We start from the raw sequence: 27,690 nt of genomic DNA on the forward strand, positions 1-27,690 counted from the left end.
TTTAGCAAGAAGATAGGGTACGTGAGCCACCTAAGGGCGCACCAGAGAGTGGATCAGCTACACTAATAACGCGAATTAAAAATTGCCTACTCCAGAGCACACAGTCGCTGTGGCCGAAATCGATCGGGAGAGCATCATCAATAATAATTAATAAAAGACATTAAGGCAAAACCAAATCAACACAATATTTTATGTGATTCTTATAAAACACCACAACTTTGAACATTCTTTGAAACAAAATAGCATCAAATAGGTAGAGCGCTACAGCTATTATAGTCTCAAAGGCGTTGTGATACGATTGCATTTAGAATGAAAGTTATCAGTGTGTTAATGCTCATACCTAAGACATGGTGTGTTAGAATAAAGTCTATTGCATTTAAGTATCTATGAAGTTGTGTTAAGATTCAAACTTGAATGAATATTGTAATTTTTCTATTAACACTTTTATTACTATTTATTTTATGAAGGCGCCAGACAATGCAATACAAATAAGGTAAATTTCTCCTATAATGTAAATTGTATTGGCAGTTAAGGCATCAATAAATGTATTTATTAGTTAAACACAAATTGTATTCAGCTGCTAGTTGTAAATGTGTAAAAGTAGCGTTTTTTTTAACTATTTAATGTGTTCAAGTATACGTATAAGGAACTTTGATGATTCACTTCTGTTGAATGGTAGGCCACCGATGGATACAAATAGTGATGTTGATGTGAATTATATAGTACCTACATTATTTATTTATTTGGCTGGCCAAACTGATTTTACTCTTCATAATTATTTATTGGCCTAAATGCAGTAAAAATTATGTTTTTTTTTACTACTGCGCCCTCTCTTTCCCGCTATTGGGTCCTGTTACTGTCCAATGCACAATCCCGCCACTCTTTACAATATGTATCAAAGTCGTCCCGCCATCTCCGTTTGGATCTTCCTCTGACTATCTATTCATCCAGAATGTGTTTTTTTTTTTTCATATGACCCATCTCATCCGACGGTGCTTTTTTACTTAACAAACAAATCGTATTAAAAATACAATCACAATCAATGTAAAGTTATTAGTCACTTTGCTATTAAATTAAAGGTTTAAATTTAATTTAAGGTTAGCAAATCATTGAAACGTCAGTATCAATTTGCTTTACACCGACACCCACGTACTTTAAAATAAATGCATTTTTTCCGGTTGTCAATAATCGCCTGATTGCATTCACATATATCTTACTTATTCGTATTATTTATTAACGTACAAATGACCCTGTATTCTGACACGACGTCAGTTTCCGACTTATATGTATTTCTTTAAATGGATACAACATCATATGATTGAAATTATATGAAATGCAAGTTATAATGAAGCATTGCGTTTAAATATCGATCTTAATGTCCAGACAAACAGATTCAAATCCAAATGACAGAAAGATTCTTCACCTTAAAGAGTTGTGTATAGGTAAATCGTGACTTGTCATTCATAAAATGACAGGGGTTATTCTGTTCCTGTAAGATATTACAGCATATTAAAAAATATCGTAGAACTTACTAATAATAATAAAGATACCCATACATTATTGCCCTACTTGGCTAGCTGTTACTAGTACATACAACATTATGGAAAAAAATTAAGTTAACAAATACGCATTAAACTAGACAGTAGACTATAATAAACCTTTAAGAGTCCCCGGCAAGCTCGGTTCTCCATACAAACGTAGTTCCGCTCTCATTTTAAAACTACGTGTTGGATTGTAATGAAACTTTGCACATACCATTGACATTAGGTGAGTTATATCTAGGTCTGAAATTAGTTTATATAGCTCCAGTTTTATAAAACAAACGAAACAGTTTATAAAGCAAAAACAAGTTTTGTATGAAAAACTTAAATTCGCTGTAATTTTTTAACTATGGTATCTGAAGTTACATAAACTAATTACTGACATAGATATACCTTATCCTATTGTTAGTTCAAAGTTTCAGAGCAATCTAGCTAGTCGTTTTAAAATGAGAGCGGAACTACGTTTGTATGGAGAACCGAGCTTGCCGGAGACCCTTAAATGAAGTTTCTCTTAGTGTACCTGAAACGTAATCAAAGAGTACATCTGCATTTCAATGCAGATGCTCGTGTGACTGTTTTTAATTATCTTATTATGCACTATCCCTTTTACCCTATTTACATCTTACCTAGTCATACTATGTTTTGAAATGTGGTGTTGGCGGAGAAAGTAATGGACAAAAAGAAACACCAATCAGGGTTTTAGTGTGATAGATGAGAATATTTGCTTATTGAAAATAATACAAATAAATAAATAAAAAGCAAGATGACAGGGCACGGCACCTGGTTAGGTTAGGCATCTAAGTAAATATCTAGGATAGAACCTGAAAGCCTTTTTTTAACATTTTGCAGAGCAAGATCGAGGGAAGGGAAGAACAATAAATACAAATCCCAGTCGCCGAGGCCAAAAAGCTGGTCAGGGAGATCGGGCGTCGGTTGAGGGACAGAGGCTGTGACCCCCGTGCTGGATCTTACCTGGTCCAACAAATATCCTTAGCCATTCAGCGTGGCAACGCAGCTGGCATATTTGGAACATTTGGGCCAGGTAGGGAACAGTTCGGGACTTAAAAGGAAATTTTTGACGGGACTAGTTTGTGATTAAAAAGTTTTTATATACTAAGTGTATACAGTTTAGGTTTAATAGGTTAGTTTTAATTTTAATCCCAGTCAAGAAGAAGTTTGCGGTTTTCTCGTAAATAATAAAAATGTATGGAGATCAGTCCAGCTCTTAAAATTCTCAAATAATAACGTAGGAGAGCGTGTTATAAGTGCCGTTTTCCGTTAAAGTGCCAGCTACATTAAATCAATTAATTAAAGACAGCTTAAGGTCCTTATAATTTATGGAGGGCGAGTGCTGACTTGACGTATCGTATTCACCGTATATTTTCAGCTGAAATTTCCCGATCCTAATTTAATGCCTTTAAGCCACATAAATTGAGGTTACAGCGCCATATCTTTTTAAAAACAATAAAGTCAACGAGTTTTATGACGTAGCCAATATTTATGTACTCGTTTTGGTTTGCAGCTTATGTTTACTTATGATCGTGTATGGGATTAATTATTTTAACGAGGTTTATTACAAAGGCGTTGGTTAAGCACCAACAAAGCTGATTTAGAGGATTATAATCCCTATCATGATAACAAGGACCACATTAGTTCAATAAAAAAACGTTGGCGTGCCAGTGATTGGAATCAGAATCAGAATCAGAATCAAATGTTTTATTCGTAATAAACTTAAAACTAAAATTACATACAAAAGTATAACTAAAACTATAATCAGTAGGTGTTTACATGGTACTAGTACTTGGCCAAACCATTGGATTTAGATCCCGCAAATGCAGCAAAGAAAAGAATTTTTGTTCTAAAAAGAGTCTAAATACTCGTACCAGCTCTCTTTTTTGCGTCACGAAAACTCATAAGACATCAAACAAAGAAAGGCGGTGCATGTCTTTCCATAGATACATTAAGTTATTGTAATCTTATAGAAACTCACATAAGATTTTGAACATAGTAAAACAGTAGTCATCAGGGTTTATTTACGACGCTCGCCCGCTGAAGTGAAATGGACCATTAAAGTCAAATGAAATCGTACAGGTAATTGATTAGATCGAATCGATGATGGTGACTATTAAAATTGACTAATCGATATTCTTTCAGACAGAATGGAAATAAATGAAAAGCATTAAATGACTGACAAGATAATCTGACATTGATTAGATCGAATCGATGATGGTGACTATTAAAATGGACTAGCCGATATTCTTTCAAAGACAGCATGGAAATAAATGAAAAGCATTAAATGACTGACAAGATGATCTGACATTGATTAGATCGAATCGATGATGGTGACTATTAAAATGGACTAATCGATATTATTTCAAAGACAGAATGGAAATAAATGAAAAGCATTAAATGACTGACAAGATGATCTGACATTGATTAGATCGAATCGATGATGGTGACTATTAAAATGGACTAGCCGAATTATTTCAAAGACAGAATGGAAATAAATGAAAAGCATTAAATGACTGACAAGGTGACAAGACGATCTGACATGTAAGCAGTTCTTCAGTGCACATAAGAGTACGCAAAACTTTTGTCATTTCTTACGCATAACTTTATCATACGGTATCTTTACCATATGGTAATATATTGTTGTATTACTAAGGATAAGGATATTGTAGGACTAAGGACGGTCACGGTCAACGCATACTTTTCTAATGAGAAACAGTAAAATTATTATTTTATTTCTATCAGCTGACAGGTCAGGCAGGCTGCCGTACTTGCCTTTTTTAATTTAAATATTCGAATTGAAACTGTCGTAAGTTACTGACATTAAATTAACTTTACGATTTAACTCACGTATCACTTACACCTTATAAAACAAAGTCCCCCGCCGCGTCTGTCTGTATATATGTGTGTTCGCGATAAACTCAAAAATGATTGAAAGGATTTTCATGCGGTTTTCACCTGTCAATAGAGTGATTCTTAAGGAAGGTTTAGGTGTGTATTTTGTTCAGATTTTGTGTACCCCGTGCGAAGCCGGGGCGGGTCGCTAGTTTTTACAAATATTCTCACTATGGTTACAGACTTCTAACCGTTTTTTTCTGTTTTCTGTGTTTCTTTGTTAGTTTTGTAACGCGATTCAGGTAAAAAAATTAAGAATAAAATAATGCCATTTAACTAGATATACATTTCTGTTCCTCTGTATGAATATGTGGTATTTTCTATAAAAAGGGACCTTATTGTCGATGGCGCTTACGCCATTATAAACGATGCTCCAATATAAATACAACGCCGCGCGACGCTGTGCGGCGTAAGCGCCATCGACGATAAGGTCCCTTTTCATAGAAAATGCCCCATATAATCTGCGTGCGTGTAATACAGACACTACGTGTTCCGTCCTTGCCCTTGGCAGGCCCCGACGCGTCTGCCGCCACAAAGGTTCTATTTATAAATATGTATGGCTATTCAGATAGAACGACGGGGGTTCTTATGGTAATTAGCTTTTGAACACGTTTTAGCCATCCAGTTGACACATGTCAGATGTTCAACGGTTAATTAAGGTCATGTGTTAGTAGATCAGTATGTGTTGATCCTAAATTTTCAACACATTGATAGAAATATACTGCATTTTATCTTTGTGAAGTTAGCATCAAATAATAAAGTGATGGCCAAAGTGGCCAAATATGTCGTAACACACCTTTGTTACGATGAAAATCAGATTTATTTGACCATTTTAGCCCTCACTATATACCTATAATATTGATTTACTTACCAACACTTAAAGTCAAACTAACCATTATTAACCAACAATAATAGGTACAACTTTAAAACTCCCGTGAGACTCAAACATATTAGATTATTTTATTTTGATTATTTATTATTATTATTTTTATTCGACTTAATAATACGTGAGTGACCCGGTTTAAAATAATCTAATAGGTACAACTTTGGGAAGAAATTAAATTATTATCACTTCTTCGTCACGTTTTCTTTAATATAATACATCTATTTCAGTTTACCAATAGGCAGGTGACAGTTACGTGTATATAATTGCATATGAATATCCTACTTTTATTTTTAACGTAGTCTCAAACCGCGGGCCCGTACCCGTTATCGAGTGGACGTTTGCATGTTTTCAGGTTTACACTCGACTCGAACTCCTAGCCAAGTGGCATTGCATGGAATATGATTTTGCATTACTTTACATACATTTCGCATCCCTAACCCCGAGTTAACTCCCTCATTCGATAAGGAGTTCACACGCCATATTCCTCGAATACAAACCGATATAATATCTATATTTTGAACCTTATATACGACGATTAGGATTCAAAATTGCATGGCATGTTTTAGAGTGGTTGTTAGTACCGGAAATGGCTCAAATGCCTGAGACATGTAAATGCACTTGCGATTTAGTTCCCAGGAAAGTAAACAGTTTTTCTAATAGATAATTATCGGATAGGGAGGTACCATGGAAATTTGTATAGAGACTTTGTTAGTTTTGAGTTCCAGTTCCATGTTAATAACTAACTACATACACCTCGAACATAAATTTCAACTTGATCGCTGATTGATTGATCGCTGCCACATTGCTACTTGACCACAGGGCGGACACGCTATACATCAAAAATCACTTGCGTTTCTGTGTGAACGGCACGCGGCATGCGTCATTGTGTGAGTAAGTTGCTTAAAAACAGTACTGAGCGGTCGGCAAAAGCTCGTCAATCTGCTGTCGCGGGGCGAGGTAATTCGAATCGGGGCGGGGCGGTGCATGGCCGTTCTGTATGATAATACTGTGACTTGACTGCCGTGAAACGTGAATACTAGAAAAATTGGAAATATTTAAGCTACGATTCTACCGTCTAGACTCCCGAGCGACCGTCTGGAGCCGAATGACTAATGTGGGAGTTAATCGATGCCAACTTCGTTTAGGTTCTACACTTAACTAACATGTGATCGCTGCTACCAGAGGGCCTACCGCGAACCACGTTCGACGTGTTGCCTCTCTGTCGCACTTGTAAATTCGTACGTAAATGTGACAGGGAGGCAAGCAACACGTCGAACGTTGTTCGCGGTGGCCCTGTGAGACTACGAACCATATCATCCAAGAATCGGAAAGATTTTAACGATTCGCTGAAGAATACGAATGACTTAAAGTATGTATATCACTTTAGTTAGGGGGCGTACATTAAAATAGGGAAGAACAGCTTTACGATCCTAACGAAATAACGGTACTTCTTCTATGAAATGTCCATTTCGGGAGAAAACGGTTTCTCTTAACTAAATCTAAACAATTCACTTTGATTTTGACATCGCTTCAGCATAATATATTCTAAGTTTGTTTCGCTTTAAAAAATAATTAGTTATTTTGTATTGCAAATTTTGAAAAAAAAGGAAAACCTATATTTTTCATTGTGTCACTAACATACTAAAAAATCATGGAGAATGGAAAATATTTAGAAGTGGAAAAACTTTTTCTCTTTTTGTATGGACGAGTACGTGGTATACTTCCCTCATAATTACGTGAGGTGTTCAGAGAGGGAGAGGGGATGGGGTGACGCCGAATATCACCAAATATCACGAGAGAATATCAAGGAGAAGAGGAGGAGGTCGAGGCAAATCTCACGACATCTCAGGGAGCAGGGTTCAAAAATCCTCAAAAATACATAATGGACAACCCTTTCCTCACCTTTTTTCCTTTTTTTTGGTCCTTCATTTAAAAATGAGAAAAATTTCAGAAACTATACCGTCCAGATTTAGACGAGCGGCCATCTTTGAGTCATTTGGTACCTAAATACATCTTAATTCAAACGCCTCACTATTAACAAAGTCAGACTTAACTTTACTATGAGCACTAATGTCGCTACCTGCTCAATCATACAAGGATCCGAAGGATTGATTAATGATCCTGCCGTCTAGACTTGATCGAACGTGTCGAGGGTCTAGAAACTTATTTGTACATATTTTCTCTAAAGTATAACTTTAAAAACAAAAACTGAGTTGTACAAAACCGTGTGTAACCGTTGTACAAAAACGTCATCGAAGTTTGTAACAATTTGCTTCTTCTTTCACTCCAGTTAACCATGAGATAACACCTGCCGCCGACATATTTAATATTGATCTGTTTTCAATGGTCTTAGTGGCTTATGAGGTCTTAGTTCGGTCTAGTGTGGTAGTCTCTTTTTCTTCAACCATTTATTATCAATTTCACGATACGTGCCTTGTAGCTGCAGCTACATGCTAGAAAATGCATATTCATGCAAAACCGCTGACACCAGCACATTAACACGATGAGCGCCGTAATCAACAAGTGCTAACCATATTGATCCGATGTCTGCTACCCATTACCATAACAAAGGATCTGGTATGTTCCCATCGCGCGGGACTGATGAACCAGCATAAGTGTATTCTCCGATTACATCAAATTGTTACGGATGTCGAGGTGACGCTTCATTGGTGCCTAAGAAGTTGATTCGAACGCGTTCGCGTAGCAATTGGGAAAACACGGCTTGGCCACGTATCACCATTATTCGAGCTTTCGACTCAGAAGAACCAGCATAAGTGTGAGCTTTAAAGTGACATCTACAAGGTGGATAAAAAATAAGTGCATTGCTGTTGCCAGGGAGGTTTTGGGATCATACTGAGCAACTTTTATTATGGGACCAACCACAAAATCGCGAAAAAAAATTTACCCTCCCATAGAAAATGGACCAGCCAAAATGTATGAAACAGCCAATTTTTTTCGCGTTTTCGGGGTTGGTCCCATAGTAAAAGTTGCTCAGTATAATCCCAAAACCTCCCTGGCAACTGGAATGCACTTATTTTTTAGCCACCGTGTATACGTAATCGGAATTCACGCATAAACTGGACTTAACAAATTGACAAGGGAATTGGGAAACAGAAGCTGTGCAGTTGCCAGGTGTTATGTTGGTACTCGTATCTCTGAATTTAGTGGCGATTTATTATCCAGGTTAAGGTAAGATTATAGTACCTTTGATCGAAAGATGGGTTAGATAATTATGTTAATGCGTTTAGAAGTGCGGCAAACGTCAACCGAATTTATCGAAACAACTTACTAAATTCAGTCAAAATTATCGCGGAAACATGCGCAGCGAGAGTGAATATTTGTTGCGCATAAAATTAGAACTTTCTTGCAAGTTAGTAAAATTATTCATTCATTTACATTTAAGGCCTCACGTTTTCCCTAGCTGGGTTTTTTGATCACCAAGTGGTTATAATATAATAAAATATCTAATATATAAATATCTCTTTCATAAGAATCATAAGTGAAATGTTACACAGATAATTTGAAGTTATGACGATCATTATAATAATATTACACGCATTGAGACACGCATATTACAAAACTATTTCAGCCAATAAGATGATAGTCCATGAAGACAGCTCATAAATTTCAATCAGTGTTATCCCCAAACTCTTAGATTGGTAAAATAAAGAGATAATATTATTACTACTTGCACCGGTTATTATCAAACATAAAGCTTCTAGTTTTGTCCTAAATGTAACTACCGTTTGTAGATCTAAACGACAACTCAGTAGATTTTACTATATATTTTGGTATATATCTGTCGGTAGCCTACGGTATCTGCCGATATATTATCGCTCCCTCTGTGACGGGCTTTATTATTGTTTTGCCACTTTTTCGTGACCATATTTAATACTTTGACAAATAATTTCAATCCTAAGCCAGTCGTATCTTGAAATTTGTCGAGTGGAAAACGAACGCACTCGGACGGCTAGAGCTTCTGATGTATATTAAATTTCGTAAATACAGATTAAATTTCTTTTGTCACGTCACTGCGCCATTTGCATAATGGATATTGGATTTTTGACACATATTCATTTGAAGACGGCCCTTGAACAAAAAGCTATAATGTTGTGCGTCAGCAAACACAAAGGGTCATGTCATGAGGCTTGGCCGGCCGCCAAGCTGGGCCAAAACAATGGTGCGAATTGTTAGCTGGACTTATTCTATTGCCTACTGATACGAAGCTATTATGGCCCGGTGATTATATGGAAGACATCGGCTATTCAACTAGGCGATTCAACTATTGAGTTATAGATAGAAGAGAGTCGCAGATGGGCAGACGTAAGGGAACAAAAGGGTCACAATTGTTTTCGCTGTCCAAAAAAAAAGTGACGGAGTGGAGTTTTTTATATGAAATTAAATCAAGTTTTTTTAATGAATTTTCCTAAATAATGACATACAGCAGCTCTCTACTTTTTATTTATTTGATAGAAGACAAAAAATAAAAACGTGACGGAGTGGTCACAAGTACATATCACAATTAAAAGAACTTTGACCCAAAAAAAATCCTGTCTCAAACGGTTAACACACGATAATAGTACGTAATACCTATCATGTTTGTTCTTAAATAACCGTTATACCTTTACCTGAAGACGCCAGATCTTCGAGTTACTCATACGAGGCATCTAAAGCTTGAATAGTTTAACAAGGCTGATATTTATGAAAGTTCTTGGAACACAACACAAAGTTGCTTAAGAGTATTTAATATAATATGAGTTGGTGGTATACGCAAAATTAGAATAGAAAAGAGCTTTAGATGTTAGTCTTGGTCGGTAATAAATTAATTGGCCAACGATAAATATATATAAAACCAGGTTAGTATTTTATTTGAACCTGTGTTGGGTACAACAAAGTGACTACTACTAACAGTTCAAAATTTGTGACGTTTTCAATCACAAGGTACCGTATTGTCGCTTATCATAAGGACGAAATTAGATTGTATCTTTATACGAATAACCTGTCAGAGCGTCCATATGGCAAGCGACAATGTGGTACCTTTTGATTGAAAACGACACATTTTATGGCGTTCCTTGTGTAATATTCGCGATTTACATGAAAAGCCGAACAAAACATACAATACTTACTTTATGGCGTATTGTTGAAGATAACGCACAAAACACAACAAGTCAACTCACTATCTCCTATTATATTGTCGAGCCGCCTTTAATGTCTAACAATATACATGATTAGCTTGATTAGACCGCTCCCTCAAATTGAAAGGGGGTTCGGATAAAAAGTTTAGAAATATGAGCAATAACCAGTAAGTGGTCGTGTTCCCACGGGAGTTACATTAAGCATGGAATTTAGTGGGAGTTCTATCTCGTTTAACTGGCATAGTTAGAACAAATGAAACTAATGAACTAAGTCAACTAAAGAATTATCTTTATGAATAAAATTTGATTTAGCGCCACTTGCACCATCCCACTAACCCGGGGTTAACCGATTAAACCGTTAAACCAGTGTCAAATTGTACTGTTAACCATGGTCTCTAGATTTAACCGGTTAACCCCGGGTTAGTGGTATAATGTAAGGGGCCCTTAGATTCTTTAGGTTAGTTTTATCTGAACATTTTATTAAGCAGTCCTCAGTCGCATTCGTGTTTTAATTGGTGTTAGATTTGATGGACACTCCTGAACTGATTTTTAATACGGATAATGGGTAATATAATATTGCTTGTATACTTATCTTCACGAAATACGGGGCATGTCGCTAGTGTAGTATATTACAAAATTTACTAATATGAAATTTAATATGCAAAGTGCCTGTTATGTTTTCACGACACTGCACTAAAATTACTAAATTGTAACCTCTGTGTAGAAAGCGTTTGTTTTGCAATGGCAACATTTTAAGGTAACAAACAGGGGCGTTGGTTATGATTATGTTATTAAATTGTTTCGAGTAGTTTTAAAGTAATCCGTTATAAATAGTTCTAAAATGCCTTCAATTTTTTAATTTTTCTTTGTTAGGTCCAATTGAAACTGCAGTTTCAAATTTTCATTCCAAGTGCCTTGTTTTAAGGATAAGAAAACAAAAGAAATCACTTGCGCCGCGTTCTGTCTTTTCAATCCGGTGGCTGGGTACGTCTCTTATCATCATGACACAAGACAGTCTCAAAGGGATGGTCTGGGTTGGCGGTAGAATAAAATAAGCCCGCCTGACATCTGTGTTTCTGTAGTTCCTATAAACATAATGTTAATTGAATTTATACTGTCGTGAGCCATATTTTAACGTTAAGCTAATTCTACGGTTTAATAACTCACGTATTTTTAGTTACTCGCGCGATATGTCGCATACGCGGCGCGCGGCTATCGTGACCACTGCTCATGTTAGTTATAGTGCTTGAATATGGAGACCTGGGGCCCGTGTCTCAAAAGCTTGTAACTTGTAATACAAGTGGAAGTCCCTTTCTAACAAAAGCTGTCAAAAAGTGACATCCGCTTGTATTACAAGTTACAAGCTTTTGAGAGCGGGCCCCTGGGGCCGAAACATGTCGCGCGAATGACTGAAATACGTAAGTTAAATCTTTATAATGTATACAATAATTCCTTAATTACTATATTCAATTTCTACAAGTTGTATCTAAATAGAATCCACAACTTCAGAGTCTTAAGACTACAGTTGGAGTAAAAGTTATTATTTTATAAACAAACTCGTCTAGGTACAAGTTGCAATGCAACTAACAAGTATCTTTAGAAAGTTTAGACTGTAGGTAAGTTGCACTTACTCACTAAGTGCAACTTGCAGCGGTTTGCACGTGTGACGTGACGGACACATGTGGGAACAAAGGATGTTATTATAAGGACTTTGTTATACCTAGCACGATTGCGGTGAAGTTAACGCGGTGTAATAAAAGCTACGACCGCGACGGTGTTTGATATGTTAAAATAATTTACCTTTAGCCAAGTTAAAGCCTTTCATAAGCGCCATAAGAAATACAAAGAAATTAGAACACATAGTGGTGAGTTACGGGACTATAGGTAGTGTCAAATGTTTTTATTATTGGAATTTAATGAGCACATATATATACTTTATCGTGTGTAGCGTGACGCTACATCTGTCGTTTTGTTTTGGAAACTACTTGCTTGTCAGTCATGTCTAGTTTGCTTGTTTGTTTGTCGTGTCGTATAGTGTAAGTAGTTTCCAATGGAAACCGGTAAATATTTTTGAAGGAATGACCGTCCAGGAAATGTCACGATCTTTAGTGCATGATGTCCGGACTTTAGTCAGGTTATTCCATTTTTGCTACACGACACTAATTCTGCGCCGACGCTTAGTAGGCATGGACACGCTAACTTATAATTACAAGTATAATTAGTCAGTAGCAGTATGAGTAAGTACATGAATGCGACGAACGTTTTACGAACAAAGATGTTAAGGGCTTCGTCACACCCAGAGCGATCACGCGATGCGATTAACCTCGTGTTTATTGAAAAGAAAAAGATGTGCTCACAACTCGCATCTGTGTACCCCAGGGTTTATAATAATAATAACATAGTTACACATCGCAGTTGCATAATTATGTGTTGATACAATACTTAATTAATATATTTATGGTTATTAATTGTAGGTACATAAATATATACCACAATAATAACATGAACATTAACAATAATTGATATGACAAGCAAGGTTGTTAAGCGTATACACGTGAGAGTTCTTTCTACGCAGTGCACAGTGGCAGACTATCATTTTGACTGGCCTGCAGTGAGTCGAGATTTTGATATGGTATAATAATAAAACATGAATAACCTAAATTTATTATTGCTAGCCGTCACAGCAAGTTTTTGTATCTGCATAAGCACTAAAATCAGACTAGTCTAGACAGTTACAAATATAAAACCGTGAGTGAAAGGAACTAAATCGACTAATTGTAGAAAAGCAAACATTCACTTTTAGGCTGAACCTATAATGGCAAATAAACTAAAATTGTATTTACTCACTTAAAGTCTTTATTTAAAGTGCCTATTTCTTTGACAAGTACGGGTTGTTCTTACAAAATGGTATCCATAACCATAAATCAAAAAAGTTATAACACTCACGTAATACACAATTTTCTTTGTCCGTAATCAAAATGTCGTCTTCTGTAATATAATAAATAAACACACCCCAAGCAAAGTTTAAATCCTTAAGAATACTTCGTTCAACCCAAAACTTGAACCCGAGAGCTCTTGGACTGGCCTTTCTTTGTGTCCGAGCGCGTCTCTTAAAAATTAAGATGATACTCAAGTACATTTTGTTAAAAAGCTTGACCTTAAACTTGACATAAGAGTAGTATCAGATAGTGATAACTGGGTGACAGACAACGATAGAAAACAGAAAACGGGATAAATTAACAGTTTTATAGGCAAAGTCACTTAGTGCAAATTGTTAAGTATATGTATACGTATTAAGTAAATCGAAAATAAAGTGCGTGGTTGTTTTGTACGGTAAGCGCCACAATGTATTTGACGCATAGGTACCATTTTATTGTATATAGCACTATACACAGTTATTGCGCTTCGTATTGATCGTATTGCGTTGAAAACCACCCTAACCCTAGGAGTTCTAAATTACATGCGACGGATCAAAGCACAAATCATCCGTATTACGTTGTGTTCATTTGCATTCTGTGTCTTTGGATTTATAAAGATCGCGTATCGGTTTACATGACTGATGATCACCATACTGCATCCTTTATCTAAGTAATTACGTTTAAACTGACACCAGAAGAGAGATTGGCAATCCGATATTTTCCGACTAAGTATTTTGGTGTATCATCAGTTCCGCGAATAAGGTTGTTCTGCCGCTAAATATGGCGATCGGCTGTCAAATAACTCATCAAGGTATCAGTATTAGTATAATTTATCAGACAGTTTAACTTAATGGCGACTGTCGAATTTGGAGACATTAATGACATTTAATTTAAAGGTATTACGAATTTTGAGGCAACATGGAAAGATGTGACACCCTTTCAGGGTAGAACTCCTTGTCGCGTCATGTTTGTCATTCATAAGGGTCTTGAATCAATTTGCTTCTAATCTGATGAAGTTGGCATGCGTAACGCGTAACTCGGCGTCCTGAAGTGCGTGGAGTTCTGTGTCTAAAAAACTACCTACTAAGTCTACGTCTACGTCTGAAACTAACTAAGGCATAATTAGAGTGACAGAGATAGTTGCTCGAAATTTACGAACTTCTATTTTCGCGGTTATCTATAGCCCAGGGTCAAGCCGGAGAACACCCTAGTTCGATCGTAGTAGTAAATAAGGAGGAGTGAGATAAGCAGAAGTGCGGTGAGTATATTATAAATAAGTAGTATTGAATCAATTTCGTTCTTTAATCGTGTGTCGATAAATGGCAGTGAATTTACTGTGGCTGAAAAATTTACTATGACAGTACCGCTCTACCCTATTATATCCTCTTTGGCAATACCTTTTGATTTTCTTGATTGGAGTGGAATTTTGCAGTGGTTATTTCAGAACTGTATTATATTTCTTATTGCAGTGTAACCGGATGTCATTATAATCAGGAGTGTTATTTTAAAGTGTATGATTTTTGTCTTCCATATTTATAACGGATATCAAGACCTCACTTTGACTGGTTTCCATGTGGTGATGGTGATACACTCTGTAGACGATGGGAAACTCGGGTTTGTCCCACTCACCCTACCCGTGTTCATTTATCAATCCCTGTGCTGTGGGGTGCGTAATTTAAACAAATGCCGTCCCCTAGTGGCTATTGATTTTACCTCTACTCGAATAGTGGGCCGGACGAAAACCTTAGTCCTTTATTAAATCGCAATTGCCTTCAAGGTACAAGCATTTAAACAGATTTAAGCTCTAGGACTCGGCTAAAATATTATTATGGTCGCATAATAAGAAACGGAAGCAGGTATTGTACGAAATTATGAATGTTTCCTTGACTGAGGTACTATATTTTGCATGGACTTTGCAATTTTGGTACTCTTACCTTACGTAAGGACACGGGTTAGGTAGATCAAAGTAGTGAAAGATATATACGCGTAAAAACGTTTGGCCTAACTCGGATAGGTTTTATTTAAAAAAAAGGTCACTGACTTTAATAATACAATATCATCACTTATCAACTTAGTAACATACAGAGATAACACTCGGAATTTCTCTCTTAGCTTCGAATTTCGAATGCTTTTATGCTAAAATATTCCACCTTGTATTTCTAAGACCCTGCTGATACATGTTTTCCAAATCGAAACTACCCGAACGAATTCATGTTTACATTACTCCTTACATCCCGAACAAGTCTATCTGTCAAAGGCAAGGCTATATTAATAAGGACGTCCCTTTTATCAAACGGCTCTTTGTTAGACAATCATGAATGTTCGACTATATCTCCATTATTTCCCATAGAAAGATCAGCTTTAATTCCACACGCTAAAGTCGTAATTACGAGCACGAGTATCTGTGATAAGGACTTGGAGACGTATCCCTGGAAGTTACCCAGTCGAAGAGAAATGTCTTGGGAGATGGTATGAGTGCGGGTCGGTGGTCAGCCCCGTGATTTGTCCGGGTATTATTAATGGCTTCTTTGTTGTCTCGATCGCGAATTAGGAAGGTGATATAGATTTGAAATCAGAAGGTAAGAAGTCAGTATCGTGTGCAATCGAACTTGAACTTACGCGATTAGACAGTAATGGAGTGATTTAAAAGCTGCCTTGCTTGCAATATTTTCTACAACTTTACCATTTATTTGTTTAGGATCATGATGTATAGATTTCCTGACCAATTATGCAAGTAAACAGTTAAAGGCAAATATAACACAGCCAAGATTTAAATATGATTGTCTTCATGCCTGTGCCACAGAAAATCGAGTAATGTTGGGTGGCGACACTTTTTTTGGTCGGTTTTTCTAATTAAATTTTCACTTAACTTTCGAGGCCTGGCTTACTAAGTAAAATGTAAGTAATTAAGTATTTTTTGTAGAAGGTTTAGTAAGAAATATTCGTTAATTTTATTGAGTAAGATAAGAGCTAAGAGCCGTACTGTGGGAGTACATCTTTCATTCTTGGGTTCTAAGTAAAAAAACCGTAAAAGATTCATTAACCTCCTAAGTCCTGCGGTACCAAATTTTGTACATAATAAAAGTCACCATTCAGTCCCAGCATTAAGTAAAGTACTATAGTAATAAACACCGATAGTACATATTTCGGTACAAAATGTTTAGATGCCCCCCGCTTTCAAATTTGAATGCTCGAGCGGAATATTCTGACAGTCCATAGAGTTGTAAATAGTCTGTTCAGGACTGACAGCAAATATTTATTATGTGCAAAAAATGAACAAGAGGCCTGTAGGACTATGACGTTTAAATCAGTTTTCAGAAAACGAACGATATTGAAGAACGATGGGTAGGATAAGGTTAATATAGTTTAAAAGTTAAATTAAACAAAACTGTGGCACTAATATATTGGACATCGCAATAAGCGTAATCAACCATTGTATGTGAAAACTGTTCTGTTATTATCAAGTCTTATTACATCCTTTCCGGCCTAGAAGACCAAAGTAATCTAGCTTCACTTTAGTCTCATAGGATTGAGCTGTTTTGACACGATCTCTACGTCGTGCCTCTTTATAATCTTACTAAAGAAAGGACTAAGTAAACGTCCTCTGGTCATGCGATCCCTAAAGAAAACAACTTTACAAAACCCACACAATGTCGAAAATGTAGTTGGTTGTATTTTAATGATCCTAAGAGGGTAAAAACGGGACCCCATTACTAAGAGTCCTCTGTCCGTCTGTCTGTCACCAGGGTGTATCTCATGAACCGTGATAGCTAGACAGTTTAGATTTTCACAGATGATGTATTTTTGTTGCCGCTATAACAACAAATACAAAAAACAGAACAAAATAAATATTTAAGTGGGGCTCCCATACAACAAACGTGATTTTTTTTGCCGTTGCGTAATGGTACGGAACCCTTCGTACGCGAGTCCGACTCGCACTTGGCCGGTTTTCAAATAGAATTTAACCAGCAATTACATGATAAATAGTGATCAGAAAAATGTATATGATAGTAAGACATATTTCGTATATAATAACGGCTAAACGGTAACATAGAATAAATATGAAGTGGCATGAGTCAGAGGACGAGTAGGTAAATACACATGAAATTTTCGTGATATCACAAAAATGTCATGAATTCGTCGATGTCACAAGATGTCAAAAACATTCCCGAATCCTATCCCTGGATCCGTTCATCAAATATGTAGTAACGCAAAGGTATGTTTATAGTAATGAATTCATGCTAATAAAATACTCCTGGCGATGTCGAAAATAGCCCAGTTTAAATGGAGTCAGGTGTATTACTACACCGAGGACCACAAACCGCAGTGTCGGGGCACTGGCCTCTTGCTTAACCCAAGTTTACTTGAATACGGCGACGGCTAAGGAAGGTTATGGAAAAAGTTTGCTTTTAAACTGGAGCTATATAAACCAATTTCAGACCTAGATATACCTCATGTCATTGTATGTGCAAAGTTTCATTACAATCTAACACGTAGTTTTAAAATGAGAGCGGAACTACGTTTGTATGGGAAGGTGCAATTCGGCCGTGCTTGCCGGGGACTCTTAAGACACTTTCAGTACATGTACCTATATTGTACCTCTAAATTTCACCAACAAGTATTTTTACATATTTTGTTACACCATACTAAAAGGAAAATAAAGTTATACGTGTCTTCGTCTACAATAGCAATAGTAACTTGGTGTGACTATTTTATTTAGAAATATACTTATATACTGAACCTTTCTTATCAAAAATTCTGACAGTGTTTTAACATGTACAATAATACTTATACGTATTAACATTTCCTTATACAAAATAATACTGCTGTCTATATTGCTTTTGCTGTGCTTTAAAGTTCTTAACTATAATGGAAAAATATGGTAATACTTGACAAGCAGCAGCTGCAGCTGCAGGACAAGTTCCAAGATTGAACTGCATCGACGTAGTTCTAAAAAACGTTGAAGTTTAGATTTAGATTGGCATTTTTTCTCTCAGACTTCTGAAGAAGGGATACAAAGACGCTAAATACAAAAAGCGATTTTCACCGTCCCGGAGTGTGATGCAAATAACATGGGTTTTGAAGCGTCCACTAGTTGTCGCGGGTGCATGGAGCGGGCGCGAGCGCCCGTGTGCCATCGTAGGTATAATAACTCGCGTTGCTCATATGTTTCGTTTAACCCGCTCACCCGCTCCATGCAACCGCGACAGCTAGTATAGATGCCCTTGGGGAGCAGGTTGTTGAACTCTCTCGTCGCTTACAATATTTTCCCTCTATATGTAGATCGACATAGTAAAAATATGGTATACCTCCCCGACTTAAAATATCAACATTTTTCACCTTCAGCAAAGCTTCAAGAACTTATTTCTTCCACGGCTAATTGCCATCGAATCTACGAGACACCCGTAATCGTCTAAATTGCCTTTTACTGCCAATCTTTCAATTTCCAACCCTATTTCAAAGAAGGTAACGTTTTAACTTGAACTAATACTCTTTAAGTAGTGGTGCATAGTGGCCTATATTTCCGATCTTATATCAAAGCAGTAAGGTCGTGAATTGAGCAATATTTACAAGGGTATGTATCTAGGGTTGCTGCGGCTTGGAAATTGTATAATTGGTCAGCCCCAGTTGTTAAATGGCTAGTTTATTGTCAGGAAAAAAGTTGCGGAATAGTTTTCATTTTCACTCATTCCGAAGTAAATTGCATTTGGACCGTGGGAGCTTTGGCACATGGAATTGTCTCTGGGAAACAAATTATAGCAAAACACGATCAAGGTTTCGTCAAAAGTTTGTTTTGATGTGACTTGTGAGCTTAAAATTTAAAAAAAAAAACACATAGTTTAGTTTAGTTTAGTTTATTTCTTTCATAATGATAAATTACAACATAAATTATTCTTACACTAAGGGCCTGTTTCACAATGTCCAAGTAAAGTCCTGAATAAGCTACTTGCCACTTATCTGACGAATAAAGTCATCGTTGGCGTTTCACAATCTCCAAATAAGCTTTATCTGCTGGATAAAGTGCTTTTATTGTAGGAAATTTTATCTGGCAGTTAATTTATTTGTTAATTAGCTATCCAATACTTTACTTGGACATTGTGAAACAGGCCCTTATCTATATGAATTTATATTATGATCGTCAATTATTCAGCATGCAAACATGTAATTATTACATGTAATTATGTCAACAATGATAAATCAAAAACAATACAAATTATGAAAAACTAACTAACAATTATAAAAGGTATTGGAAAATTACCGTCAAATTAAAACTAAATAAATAATGGAATACATGTCAAACAAAAAAGGTATCTCGTAATGATCGTCATACTAAAACTAAGAGCCGTAATAATAACAGTTAAGAACTAATGTCAAATAAAATCCAATTTACAAAAACTATAATGTCAAACAGTTATTTATTCAAATTTTAATTCCATGTATTCATCTACTGAATATAAATTATTCAATAAAAAGTTTCTCAGTCGTTCAAATGCTTCGTCAGATATTTCATATCTAAATTCAGCTGGTAGACGTTCATAATAGGTTGGGCCCATTACACGCGGATTCTTACATGAAAGTGCCATGCGACGCGGCACAATGACAGTGTTATGTATAATTTTGGTGCAATAAAGAATATTTACTTACTCACTTACTTATACTATAAGACAAATTTGGGCATTTCCACGAGGAACATGGGTTTGTTTAGGTAAGTACACGATTATAGAGCCTTGATAAGTTAATTTTAAAATAAGCAGATACGTCTACAATATGAAGGATATAGTGGAAATATTTGCTTTGATGTCAACGCTGCCGTGTCAGACGTATCTCTGCTATCTCAAAAAACACAGTTTTGAGTAAATCGACTTTAAAGTTTTTGGTGAGCGTGAAAACTAATAAACTCATATATTTCGTGAGTTTATTGAGTTAAGTCATTTTTAATATGCGTTTTGTGTTTCAATAGACGTGAAGAATAATATTTCTTTATTTTTCTTTTGTAAAAGTACATAGTTTTTGAAATAAACGCATAAACATAGTTTGGCGTAACCACTGTTTCATACATTTGGTGGTTGCGCGTAACTATGTTAACTTAAAGTTAGACGAGTTCGTTGTATGAGCGCTCATACTATTTCGCGTGGCCACGGCTCGCGGGCTTATTGAGGTTTTCGTTTATCTAAAGTTAGAAGACTATATTGTATCAACTTCTATTAAAACGTATAACCAGGGCATGGGGAATATTGAGGTGGTCACGCGTAGTTCTTTTATCTTAAGTTGTAAGAGTTCGTTGTATTAGTGCTCCTAGTAAAACGCGTAACCAGACTACACAAGACAATCCATTTTATAATGTGCTAACTTACATTACATACAAGGAGCCCGATTTCCATCAGTCCTTACATCATTGGTTATAAAGTAGATCAATCGATTGGTGGAAAGAGCCTTATGTTTAAAATAGCGTATGCATGTTTTGCATGTATGTGTATGTATGTATGTGTGTATGTATATATATATATGTATGTATGTATGTGTGTGTTTTTTTGTATGTACTTTATTTAATATTGAATCCCAGTAAGTGTACAAGGCGGAATTAACGGCAGAAGGTCAGTTACTCCAAAACTTTTAACCGCCTTAAAAAAAGGTTCTCAGTTTGACCCGTATGTTTGTCCGCGATTATCTCGCGTTTGGCTGAACCGATTTTGATGCGGTTTTCAGAAAAGTGTTTGCCACATTTTGGAGAAGGTTTTAGTATACATAGAGCTGAGCTGATGCTGAACCCTGGCTGTACCTAGTGGAACTCAGGTTTGGTGCAACATAGGCACACGCTGTTTTGGTCATCCAACACTTCTTAATGAGCACTTGGGGGAGCAGTACCCAAGATAAAGCTGATGCTGAACCCTGGCTGTACCTAGTGGAACTCAGGTTTGGTACAACGTAGGCAAACGCTGTTTTGGTCATCCGACACGCCTTGATGAGCACTTGGGAGAGCAGTACCCAAAATAGAGCTGATGCTGAACCCCGGCTGTACCTAGTGGAACTTAGGTTTGGTGCAACGTAGGCAAACGCTGTTTTGGTCATCCGACACGCCTTGATGAGCACTTGGGAGAGCAGTACCCAAGATAGAGCTGTTGCTGAACCCCGGCTGTACCTAATGGAACTCAGGTTTGGTACAACGTAGGCAAGCGCTGTTTTGATCATCCGACACGCCTTGATGAGCACTTGGGAGAGCAGTACCCAAGATAGAGCTGATGCTGAACCCTGGCTGTACCTAGTGGAACTCAGGTTTGGTGCAATGTAGGCAAACGCTGTTTTGGTCATCCGACACGCCTTGATGAGCACTTGGGAGAGCAGTACCCAAGATAGAGCTGATGCTGAACCCCGGCTGTACCTATTGGAACTCAGGTTTTGTGTAACATAGGCAAACGCTGTTTTGGTCATCCGACACGCCTTGATGAGCACTTGGGAGAGCTGTACCTAATAGTGGAACTCAGGTTTGGTGCAACGTAGGCAAACGCTGTTTTGGTCATCCGACACGCCTTGATGACATGACAATCACAAGACCAGTTGACGACTAGTTCATGACAGACAGCGGACGACGATAAACAGTTCAGTACCTATGTAGGTTATCTTAAGATTTCAAAAAAAAAAACGAAATAGTTTAGTTTTTCACAGGGTTTTCAGCAATGATTACAAAGTAAGATTAGCTAAGATAATTAGTCGCACAACCTTTGTTTTGTTTTTTACGAAATTTCTATCACTACACATTCGTAACAAGGCTTTACTTCGTAAAGAACTCATTTTAAAGACTAATTTATCATATTTTGAACAAACAACATAAAAAAACACCGGAACGGTAACTTAACCGGGTCAATATTACGTATGTAATGAAATGTAAATGTGACGTTTTCAATCAGAAGGTACCACATTGTCGCTTACCATAAGGACGAAAATTGCTTGTATCTTTATACGAAAAACCTGTCAGAATGTCCTTTGTCCTGCGACAATGTGGTACCTTTTGCTTGAAAACGACACAAATAAACAAATACACGTGGCAAGGAGCGACGAGCCGCTCCCTCCGCGCCCCGCCTCACCGCGTGCCGCCTATCGCCGTACTACCTGAGTGTGGTTACGCGAAACTATGATAACTCGAGATAGTAGATATCCAGTTTGCCGTAAAAAAACTGCGAAGAGTTACGCATAATTATTCTAACTTGAGTTAGAAGAGATACGCATAACTCAATGTCCAAAAATTCGAAAACGTCTATCTTAAAACATGAAATATCTCAGTAACTAAAGACATTTTTTGAAATTTTGTTTAAGTATTATGTAAAGCATAGTATCCAGTTTCATTTTGCACTGGTTAGGCGTATCTCTGCTATCTAAAGATAGCAGAGATACGTCTGACACGGCAGAACGAGTAAGCATCGGTAGCTCAGTTGGTAGAGCGGCGGCCTGGTATCCCGGAGACGCGAGTTCGAGTCTCGCCCGAGACGGTCAGTTTTTCCACTTTCCCTTTATTTATAAGGCTTAATAAAATTATTATATGCATGTTTATTTTTGTTAAGAACTAAAATGGCAATAACAACTTCCGGAAAGTAAATTAATAGAGGATAATAGGTGTGGCGCCAATTGTGTTAATATACACCCACTGTATTTGTTATATAAGGCGAATAGGCTTATAAATTCAATATTAAATGACTGTTCAAATTTGGAGCTTCTAAACAAATTGCCAGTTTCACATTTCAGTGGCGTATATGTGTGAAGAAATATTTCATCTTAACCCAAAACAGTTTTTAACTAAATGAAAATATTCATAGCTGACAAATTCATTTTTCGTCGTATATTTAACTGTCATTTTATTATCCGAATCTGGAGACATATTAATAATCTTTGGTACAAATAAACATCGCGATTCTAAAGGCAACGACCTTAAATCTGAACGATACAAAAAGGATCGTCTTTAATGAATCTGTATGTGCCTAAAGTCCTTATAATTACCATTCTGATACTTAATAATAATGTTCGCGTATAGATTCGATGCCTCTACGAAAATTTCCGTAAGAAGTGACCCGTTTGCGTTGTTTTTGTGTGCATAATAAAACAACAAAAAGTACGCATAATTAGTTTCCAGCAGCGCTTAAATAGTTGATGTAAGTATATAATATATATGCGTATAGTAAACCATCAAAATAGTAGGCGTATTTCAATATTTACCCAGACCGGATGCATAGGTGCTTTGCCAATATTGGAGCTTTTCGCATATAAAATACCTGTAATCAAAATAAAAATAGTTTTTATAGGTTCAACTGGTACACAACAAAAGGTATCTTTGGCTTAATGTACAAATGTATCGGAATGACAAATGCAAACGAAAACTTTCTTAGATTTCAGTTTAGATAAAAGGAGTGTATAGGTTTTTAAAGGGTCGGCAACGCGCATGTAATATCTTTGGTGTTGCAGGCGTCCATAGGCTACGGTGACTGCTTACCACCAGGCGGGCCGTATGCTTGTTTTCCACCGTCGTGGTATTAAAAAAAAAAGTAGCTTGGCCCCTTGAAATTTATTCATGTTCATTCCGACACAGTTTTGTTTAATCTACTGAAGTAGGTACCTAGGTATTCCGACAATATTCGTGGCGTTTCCGAGAATTCCTAGCAAAAGGTACGTTATTGTTAGCAAATGGATACAATTAGTTATCTTCTTTAGCCGCAACTAACTGCTGGTACCTCTCTTCTTCAGTTTCTCTTTTATCTAGAGTTTTTTCTTTTATCTTTATATAGGGATACGAGGAAAAATAAGAGGGACGCCTTTGCCCAGCAGTGCGACAATATGGGCTCATAATCATAATCACCATATACACCTTTTATTTTGCAAGCGCCTGCAGTTTTTATTACAGTGAAATTAACCCCCTGCATGCAGGGCACAATTAACATAAATAAAGGCATAATCATACATGCTAAAACGTAAGCACTTACTGAAACGACGTTATGATTAAGTTTAAGCAAGTATTACGTATTTCGTAACATTAATATCTTAAATACATAGAAAGTGTTTTTCTAATACCGTAACCATTTCTATTTATAAGCAAACCGGTATGAAATGGGCGTAGCTCATTAACCTTACACAAATGTAAACATCACAACATCATACGAAAATAATTCTGTCCGTAAATATCAGAAAATCAGAAAGTAATGTTAGGTAATAGAGCCAATATATTATATTATTCATCACCGTCCTAACCACATTGCAAATACTTCGCCTGTGGTATAGAAGTTAACAAAATATAGTAAAAAGGTAGCATGTAATGTAAATTGATTCAAACAACACAAATTTAGCCGTAAATATACACGTAATTAATTCAGCGGTTTCTTTATGTCTGTGTGAAAATCCAACCTCACTTCCTAATTCGTCACCTCAAATCACGATCAATTTGCATTCATAAATGTGTTAGTTGAGACAAGTGCTAACGTCTGGTCATTGACCTAACAGCTGACGCACAGTAAGTAGCATTTGATAATTGTTATATAAGAGGCAGCTTTATTTGTTTATTTTGAATAAAGTAATCAATGACTGCGGGTGTCCGTCTGTCCGTTAGATGAGGTGAGAGTAGATTTCGGCGTAACATGTATGTATGTCATTGTATACAGCTAAAGCTAAATCTGTTTTTTATTAGTCGAGACAAATGCGCTTTTTTCAAAATTACTAAATAAGTGTAACAGGCAGTTTCTATCAAGGCGAACTTTGACGAGTTAGGTGGTCTGCTCGTAATTGCGTCTGTAGAGCGCATTGACCTGAATGGAAGCTATTACTATTACCCTGATGTCCCTGATTGATTTTAATAACTAGCAGTTTTACAAGCTTTTATTAACTAAGTTAACGTGACAATGCAATATTATGGTACCATCGAGCTGATCTGATGATGGAGACTGGAGATGGCCATAGGAACTCTTTGATAAAACAACGAAAGCCTGCCTGTGGAAACAAAAATACAGACAGCGATAAAAGCTTGTACCAAAAATTTTATTTATAAAGATTTTTTTTCTTTGCTTATTTTCTCCTCTTCGTCACACGTGTCACCACAGTCAAAAAGTGAGCTCATTTCAACATTTCATCATACACGGAAAATAAGACAACAATACCTCATCAGCACAAAGGGCTCAATTTACGTCCGTATTGAAGCTTAAGAAAATCAATAAAGGTCAGTTTTGCGTGCTGAATTTTATTATGAATAATTCAAGTATTTGAATGTAGACAATTTCTGCCAATAGAGAGTTATAAGGGCTTATGACACTTGAATGTAAATATAATGTCAATTTACATTACATTGATTTGAAGAAGCTTTTGTTATAAATTACATAATAAAAGTATGTTAAAGTTCAACCTGTCATTCTACAATTTCTACATCGTTTGTTGATGTTACGTGACAACGAGCCGTCGGCCGCTCGCGTGACAGACGTTCGTTACAGATGTCAATATTCTAATCACAATTAGGCTGCGAGGAATTTAACGAAAGTACAGTTGAAAGGCTGAATTGTCATGACAATGCGGAGTCACGATTATGCAACTGATTAACATAGCTATGTGGGAGGAACGGGATATTAATCACGTGATACGTCAAGTGATAAGACAGAGCCATGCACATTCCGGTGGATGGAGTAATCGATAAATTTGTGACGTCGGCAAAGGATAGGATACAGTAGGTTGTCGGTAAAGTCGATAACAAATGGATTTTGTTATGGAAGCAGTGCCTTATTGATTACTGACAATAAGTCTCGTTTTACTGGTAAACAGCGCGATTTCGAAAGATTACTAAACAGAAACGCGTTGCGCATCACACGCTGTAAAATTCAATTTATTTCAAAAGAATTAATAATGTATTTAACCTTACATTTAAAAATCATCTGGACAATGTTCAAGCTTTGCGTGTGAGCAGAATTTAATTAAGCTTTGGTGTTGTTTGCTTTTTTAAGAGCAATTTCACTTTACCTTAATACTCTAAACAAGCAGTCTAATCTATATAAATAAATACCTTCTTCGTTTTTCTACGATCGCTCATGCCCAACATTTTTAATTTCGTATTTGACTGTAGGTATAAATGAGAAAATAATAATAAGTGTTACATTAAAGCGCCATTGAGAAACACAACGTGCAACTTAATTCTAAAATGTCGAAATCTGAGGAGGGAAATTACCTCGAGAAAACGGTGTCAACCTCACTTCTGTCGACACGAAGAAAAGCTGAGATAATGTTGTCTCCGGGTTTTCGTTAAAAAGCATGGAAATACTTATTTTACTTGACATATTTTATTCCTCAATTTGATAATATACATACAAAATACTGGACAGTGGCTAGACTCCAGACACAACCTTTGACAATATGAAAATTATTACGACGAAATATTGAGCGCTAAGTAAAATAGAACACACTACCTTTAATTAATTGTAACTAATTAAAGGGTTTAAACGATTTACATACAATATAACATTAACAAAAAGAACCAAATTTCTGTAATATATAATAGACTACATATATTAAGTTATTAACCCATTTTTGCAATATGTTAGAGAGATAACTAAAGACAAAAGTCGTCGCTACTATTGCTGATAGCAAAAAAATGGATAAATTCAAATAGTCGACAAAACAGTTGCAATACCGATTTGTCAGTTTTGACACATACTAATTGTAATGCATTTGGAACTTTGGAAACTACTCAGCAATACTCTGGACTGGGAAAAACACGAAAACGCGTCGACAGCAAGGCTCGGAATCGGTTTTTTCTTCATACAAAAAATACCGGTATTATTACGTTCTTTTTCGTTCTTTGGTTTATTATTTCATTTTTAATAGGACATTCTAATAATACGAAGTTGTTAGCTAAACATATGATTCAGTCCTACGTAAAGAGCATAAAATAATTAAAAATATTGTGCTATTTCGGGTTTTTCAAAAAAGCCGGTTCCGAGCTATGGTCGACAGACGTAAACAGACAACCGACGATGTTATCGCTTAAAACGATCAAAGCAGACAATAAATATTTTTCCCTCATTTGCACAGAGCTCAGTTGCTCAAACTATTTAACAAATGAAATGGGAATCATTATTTTTCGTATTTCAATTAAAAATAAACACTATACAGTAAAATACAATGAAGACATACTTATTGTAAGCCAATAATATATTTAATAGTTGGAGTTTGTTGGAGTGCGGTTTATTTTTCGTCATCAGCAGATTTGAAAAAAGATGAATTAATTTTGTCATTAATAAAACACTAGCGACCTGCCGCGGCTTCGCAAGGGTACTTCAACTAATTTACAC

General features: G+C 36.3%; 1 protein-coding gene and 1 non-coding gene across 2 annotated transcripts in view; one reads left to right on the top strand and one right to left on the bottom strand.

The window, feature by feature from the left end:
• The window catches only part of LOC134751421 (dual specificity tyrosine-phosphorylation-regulated kinase 2), a 216,973-nt gene that overhangs the window by 77,326 nt on the left and 111,957 nt on the right, over nucleotides 1-27,690 (bottom strand). The window lies entirely within an intron of this gene.
• On the top strand, nucleotides 22,798-22,869 carry Trnat-ggu (transfer RNA threonine (anticodon GGU)). The gene has a single exon. It is a non-coding gene; the product is annotated as a tRNA-Thr (tRNA).

Source organism: Cydia strobilella, chromosome 22 (assembly GCF_947568885.1).
Source record: "Cydia strobilella chromosome 22, ilCydStro3.1, whole genome shotgun sequence".
Taxonomy (NCBI): Eukaryota; Metazoa; Arthropoda; class Insecta; order Lepidoptera; family Tortricidae; genus Cydia; species Cydia strobilella.